We start from the raw sequence: 6,830 nt of genomic DNA on the forward strand, positions 1-6,830 counted from the left end.
ATAAAGTTGCTATTTTATGGAAATGCCTCTAACTTTACATTTTCATTCCATCTGTAGATTTTTCTTTCTTTATAAAATAGTGGAGTTATTTTTTAAGGAAAAATAGAAAAGTAGCTTCTGAATAGCTCAAACTAAGCTTTCAAATCACATGTAAAAAAAGCAAAAAGGTTATTTGTGTCTGTTTATATTGCTTCCTTTTTTGTAACCTTTGCACCTGTAATCCTTGTATTAAATAGCCAGTGACACTCTTGTATTTATCTGTTCTCTTTTTACTCAGTCACTTAAAAAAACACACAGAAACAAAAACAAAAAAAGTTGTACATTTTAACATAAAATAAATTATGATAAGCCAAAGAAAACACACACTACTGGGTAACTGAATAAATTATATATATATAAAATTTATTCAGTATATATATATATATATATATATATATATATATATATATATATATATATATATATATATATGAGTCAAACAAGAATGAAAATACAACATGCCAAAATCTTTGTGACACAGCAAAAACAGTACTCAGAGGACAATTCCTACTAGTAAATACACACATCAAAAAGAAGAAAGGACCAAACTCAGTGCCTAAACCCAATATCTGCAACCATTTGAAAAACAGCAGCAAAATAAGCATATGTATAGTCAGTAAATAAAAAAATAGCAAAGATTCAAGCAGACATAAAATGGAGAAAAAGGTAAAGTGTTAGCAAGACTAGAAGTAGGTCTGTTGAAAGAATAAAATTGGTAAACCATTGGCAAGAAAGTAAGAAGATGCAAATAATATGTATATGAAATTAAATGGGCGATGTCATGACAGAATTAACTGAAATAAAAGGATAATAACAGAATTCTATGAATAAATATACTCCAGTAAATTTGAAACCCTAGAAGAAATGGACATTTTTCTAGAAACACTACCTATCCAAATGAAAAGACATTAAGGTAGAAATTTTTAGCAGATTTATCACCAAGGCAAAAATTGAACAGGTCACTAAAAATGCAACCCAAAATAGTTCTGCACCACGTGACTTCACTGTCAGATCCGATTGGTCAGAGAAGTGCTGACTTCAATTCTACTCAAACTACTCCAAAATACAGAAAAGGGGGGAATATTCCAGAATTCATTTTATTAAGCTAAAACCAAAGCCAGGCAGATACTACGAAAACAGAAACTTATATTATCAATAGCCTTCATGCAAAAATACATACAAGCAAAAAAATTCAAAAAAGTGATTACTCAATAGTAGCCAACAAAAATGAAAAAAAAAATACACAATGATTGAGTGCAATTCGTATCACTATCTCAGAGTAGGAAACCAAAGCAGACCAATAACAAAACAAGAAATAGAGGTGATCACGAAATTTCCAGAGAAGAAAAGTGTAAGATGAGATCGTTTCATGGGGGAATGCTACCAAGTATTCAAAGAAGGGCTGCCACCAGTTCCACACTGCCTATTCAAAAATATAGAAAGCGACAGAACTCTCAAATTCATTCTATGAAATGAGCATAATCCTGATATAAAAACCAGGCAAAGATCTTACAAAGACAGAAAACTACATACCAGTATCCCTTATGAACATCGATGCAAAAATTGTCAACAAAATTCTGGCCAATAGGTTCCAATAATATATAAAAACATTAATTCATCGTGACAAAGTAGGATTGATACTAAGGATGCAAGGATGGTACAGCATTTGAAAAATATCATTGTAATCCACCACATAAGACAAAAAAGAAGCAGATCATATAAATATGTGCAGAAGAGCATTGGACACCAACAACCTTTTTTGCATATAACATGCATTTAATAAATGATGGTTTCTAGAGTCCTGTTTACCATTTCAAAATGCAGTCATTTGGGAAATTCTGTGTATTATTTTAAAATATTCTTTGTCCAGGAATAGGTGTTATTATTACTTTTATGATAAGATTCTTGTCATGCTTTCTTCATCTGTTATATGTTGAAGTAAAACTTACATCTATTAAAAATTGAAACCATACATTAGTCTTCAGTGCATAAGAAAATTGTTTTTGTGGTTTCCATCTCTCTCTAGTGGCTTGAAAAATCCAAATTGCTCTTTTTATTGTGATTTTTCTTGAAGGATTTAAAATAATAGGTGTCAGCATCCACATCACTCTTAAAATTCTCAATTCTCCTCTTTCCTAATTTTCTGGTTAGCCACCCAGTCAAGGTTGGCATGTATTGGCCCAAGTATGTAATAAACAAACGGGTGATCAGAGATTCAGGTATCTTTCAAATCATTGGCCATACTGATTAAAATCAATTGGGCAAAATGACCGGTTGCCATCTTGAAGGGCTGGTCTCCATCATTACCTAAAGGCTTCATGACTTCTTCAGTTCATTCATCACAATATTTGACTTCAGTATTGGTCCTGGGTAAATGGTAGAAATGATAATACTGAGATATGTAGCAAGTTCAGAGGCTATTAAAAATAAAAAACCCGAAGAGCATGCTTGCTGCTCAGACACTATACCCATTATGCTATTGACAGTGACAATCTTGCCATGCTTCCTCTCGATCATGTGAGGCAGAACACATTTTGTCAAGGACACGGTCCCTAGTTAGTTAAGTGTCATGAGCTCTCTGTAGACATGCAGGCTGGTGTTCATGGACAAAGGACGTTGGAATCATCCAACATTGTTGACCAGAATGTCAATTTTACCAAACTCCTGGAGAACAGCCTTGGTGGCCGCTTCATGGGATTTTATGTTCATTAGGTCAAGGGGCAAAATAAGTACATCTTTTCCTTTTAAATTGCCATTCTCAAGACATTTTTGTTTCACCCCTTCAGCTTGTCCATTTTTCTGGTGGGTATCACAAGAGAAACTCCTAGTTTAGATAGCTGGTAAGCCAACTCCTCACCAGTTATACTTGATACCCCGGGAACCCACACCGTCATATCAATCAGCTCCCATTCTGGGTGTTGCCCTTGCACTCAGCCCACATTAGGCTCAGGTCACTGCCTGCCCACAGGAAGCATAGCAAGTGCACCACGACCAGAGCAGAGTGCCCAAAGCTAGCCCAAACTCTCAGAACATTGCAGCAATGCTCACTCAGCTCCGCCACACGACCCAACACACATTTCTGATTAAAACACTCAATAAAAAAGGAATTGAAGGAAAATTCATCAACATAATAATGACCACATACAAAAATCCAAGGGCCAATACCATTCATGGGGAAAAACTGAAACATTTTGCATGAGAATGGGAAATAGACAAGGACACCCTCTAGCACTACTCTTCTTTAACCTCATGTTCAAAGTCTTAGCCAGAACAATTAGAAAACAAAAACAATCACTGTAACTTGGCTAAGAAAAAGTGAAGGTCTCACCATTTTCAGACAATATAATTTTATAGAACCCCCAACTCCACAAAAAGACTGTTGGAAACAACTAGCCCTTAAGGGATTTGGTAAAATAGCAGGATAAAAAATTAACAAGCAGCGAAATCAATTGGATTTCTATATACTAGTGAAAAGAGCTCAAAAAAGACATCAAGGAAATAATACCACTTATAAAAGTCATCAAAAAATGAAATACTTTGGAATAAACCTAACCAAAAACCAAAAATTCTGTACAAAATAGCTACAAGAAACCAAAAGAACCCTACACATATGGAAAAATATCTCTTGTTCTTGGATAGGAACCCTCAATATTGTGAAAATGTCAATACTATGTATGATAATCTACAAATACGATGCAAAGCCAATCCAACCCCCAATTTCATTCTTTATATAAATGGCGAAACTAATGACCAAATTCATATACAGAGGGATGGGACCCAGGATAAAAAACACCTCACAAAGTCGTAGACCTTACACTACTCAACTTCAAAACCTATTAAAAAGCCACAAAGTCAACACAACCTGGTAAAATGACAGCTACATAGACCAATGGAATAGAAAAGAAAACCCAGAAATAAAATCATCCTTCTACAGACAACTGATTTTCAAAAAAAAGACCAAAATCCTTAAGTGGGAAAAGGACACTCTCTACCACAAATGGTGTTGCATAAATTGGATCTCCATGTGCAGAAGAACGAAACCGGACTCATACCTCACTCCATACACAAAAATGAACTCAAGATGGATTAAAAATTGAAATGTAAACCGCAGAGGTAACAGAATCATCAATGAGAAAACTGGGACAAACTTAAGGGCTCTATGACAGAGTACCAAGTATAGTAAAGGAAGCGCACACAGTGGAAGTCAAAATAAAGGAGTGGGACCTGTTAAAAACCCCTCTGCACATCAAAAGACATTATCAAAAGAGTAAAATGTGAGTCTATGGACTGGGAAAAAATCTATAGCAATGACACAATAGACAAGGAACTAAAATCGATAGAACTCTGCAACACCTCAATAAGAAAAACTAATAAGTGAGACCCAACACATAATCAGACCTACTCTGAATCCCTCTCCAAGAAATAGCGGAAATTTTACGGTAGTCTGAGAAGTTCAAGTCCCTGTTAATTATATTTCAGCACTTCAGAGGGAGCAATTGACAACAAAAGATCCCAAAAATCAAAAGTGTGAATTTTGTGCTGCCAAGCAGGATGCCTCTGATTCACGTTGTTCTGCCCTGTCCCAATGTTTCTGGACCTTAGTAGTAAGCTGATCACCATCTACTTCCCTCCCAACACAATTGACCCACTTCCCCAACTGGGGAGAGGTTAAGTCAGACCTGGACTGGAAGTATTCAGAGGGTTCCTGGGACTGAGGTATTCTAGACTGAGGCATTCTAGACGGGCTCATTGCCTATCAGCCGGATAAGAAAAAAATAGGTCTGCTTTGCACTGACTTCCGGCATCTGGCTTGAATTTGGGGGAATGGATTGTGGCAGAACTCCTTCAATGCCATCTGAAGATTAACCAACCCTGGGCAGGTGCAGAATTGAAAAGACTTGCATTAGGGGAGACACTCAGCTCAGTGGTGAGTCCTCAGGCCCAGGATCCAAAGTGTTGTCACTTGCCTGGCTCTCTGGCCCACGCAAAATAGAAACTGGGCCCAGCACTGACATACAATCTTCAGAATGTTGTGTTCTAAATAGTTCATTCTCTACTTCATCCTGTTGGTAAGATGGATCATTACCTGACACTCCCTGGTGACTTGGGAGCCAGCCTCAAAGTGGGACTTTGATGAAGGCAAAAGTAAACTGCTTTCTGCCTTTGGCTCCTGCTGGGGGTGGGCTAGTGCTGAATTGCATGGTCATCTTTAATTACTCATGTTCCACAACAGGTATGGGGGTTGCTCTGTATTAAGAAATATTTTTTAAAAGCACGCCTGGGAGACAACAGTCAATCTCTACAACTTGCAGAAACAGGATAATCCAGTTAACTCCAATACATACAGATGTGGACCTAGAGGAGCTCCTGGAGGAGAAGACCATGCATCCTCCCATGTGGGAGATTACAGAAATGACAGGTTTCAGTTACTTTAAGGGAATGGAGGCGGGGGATTTATAGAAATAGAGAAAAAACAAGTGACTATAATGGAGACCACAATTTCTCTAAAAGATAATTCTGACAAAATGAATGAAAAGCTAAAAATAATTCAACAACTCCAAATAGAAATACAAAAGTTATGCACCAAAATATTAGAACTAGATAAGACTGTGAAAAAACAAAATAGAAACAAGAGTTTGTGATCCCAAAGATAAATATCTCATGACCCAAATATTAGAAGACCAAGTGATAAAAATGACCTAAAAGGTGAAGAAAACCAAAATATTATCAAAAGATACAGTGTCTGGGGTCTTGCAGGCTTGAAGATAAACAAGTGGCAATCTAGCTCAGAAGCAACAAAGGCCACACGGAAGAAGCACACCAGTCTGTGTGATCATGAGGTGTTGAAGGGATCAGGCATCATCAGAACAAAAAATCATATCATTGTGAATCAGGTGTGGAGTACGGAGTGGAGACCCAAAGCCCATTTGTAGGCCACTGGACATCGCCTTATAGAAGGGTCTCGGGGAGGAGATGAGCCAGTCAAAGTGGAATTTAGCAACTATGAAACATACAACTTTCCTCTAGTTCCTAAATGCTCCTCCCCACCCCCCACTATCATGATCCCAATTCTACCTTACAAATCTGGCTAGACCAGAGGATGTACACTGATACAGATAGGAACTGGAAACACAGGGAATCCAGGGAGGATGATCCCTTCAGGACCAGTCCTACGAGTGGTGATACCAGGAGGGTGGGTTGGAAATGGGCAGCTGATTACAAGGATCAACATATAACCTCCTCCCTGGGGGACGGACAACAGGAAAGTGGGTGAAGGGAGATGTCGTACAGTGCAAGATAAGACAAAATAATAATTGATAAATTATCAAGGGTTCATGAGGGAGGGGGGAGTGGGAAGGGAGGGGTAAAAATGAGGAGCTGATGCCAGGGGCTTAGGTGGAGAGCAAATGTTTTGAGAATGATGAGGGCAATGAATGTACAGATGTGCTTTACACAATTGATGTATGTATGGATTGAGATAAGAGTTGTATGAGCCTCTAATAAAATGATTAAATATATATAGGATTAGAAAGCAAAGTCCTCAACATAATAAAAACCATATACAAAAAAAAAAATAACAGCTAACATCAGGCTCAATGGGGAAAAACGGAAAAGAGTCTCCATGTCAACTTGACAAGGATGTTTCCTATCACCACTCATACCACATTGTGTTCAAAGTTTTATCCAGAATCATTAGAAAACAGAAAGAAATCAAGAGAATCAAATTAGGCAAAGAAGAATCGAAACTCTCACTACTTTCAGGTGACATGATCCTACATATAGAGAACCTC

The 6,830-nt window shown here is 37.5% G+C and overlaps 1 pseudogene; it reads right to left on the minus strand.

The window, feature by feature from the left end:
• Positions 1–2,061: 2,061 nt before the first annotated feature.
• On the minus strand, positions 2,062–3,229 carry LOC142452534 (dehydrogenase/reductase SDR family member 7 pseudogene; annotated as a pseudogene).
• Positions 3,230–6,830: the final 3,601 nt, after the last annotated feature.

The sequence above is a fragment of the Tenrec ecaudatus genome, chromosome 7 (assembly GCF_050624435.1).
Source record: "Tenrec ecaudatus isolate mTenEca1 chromosome 7, mTenEca1.hap1, whole genome shotgun sequence".
Lineage (NCBI taxonomy): Eukaryota > Metazoa > Chordata > Mammalia > Afrosoricida > Tenrecidae > Tenrec > Tenrec ecaudatus.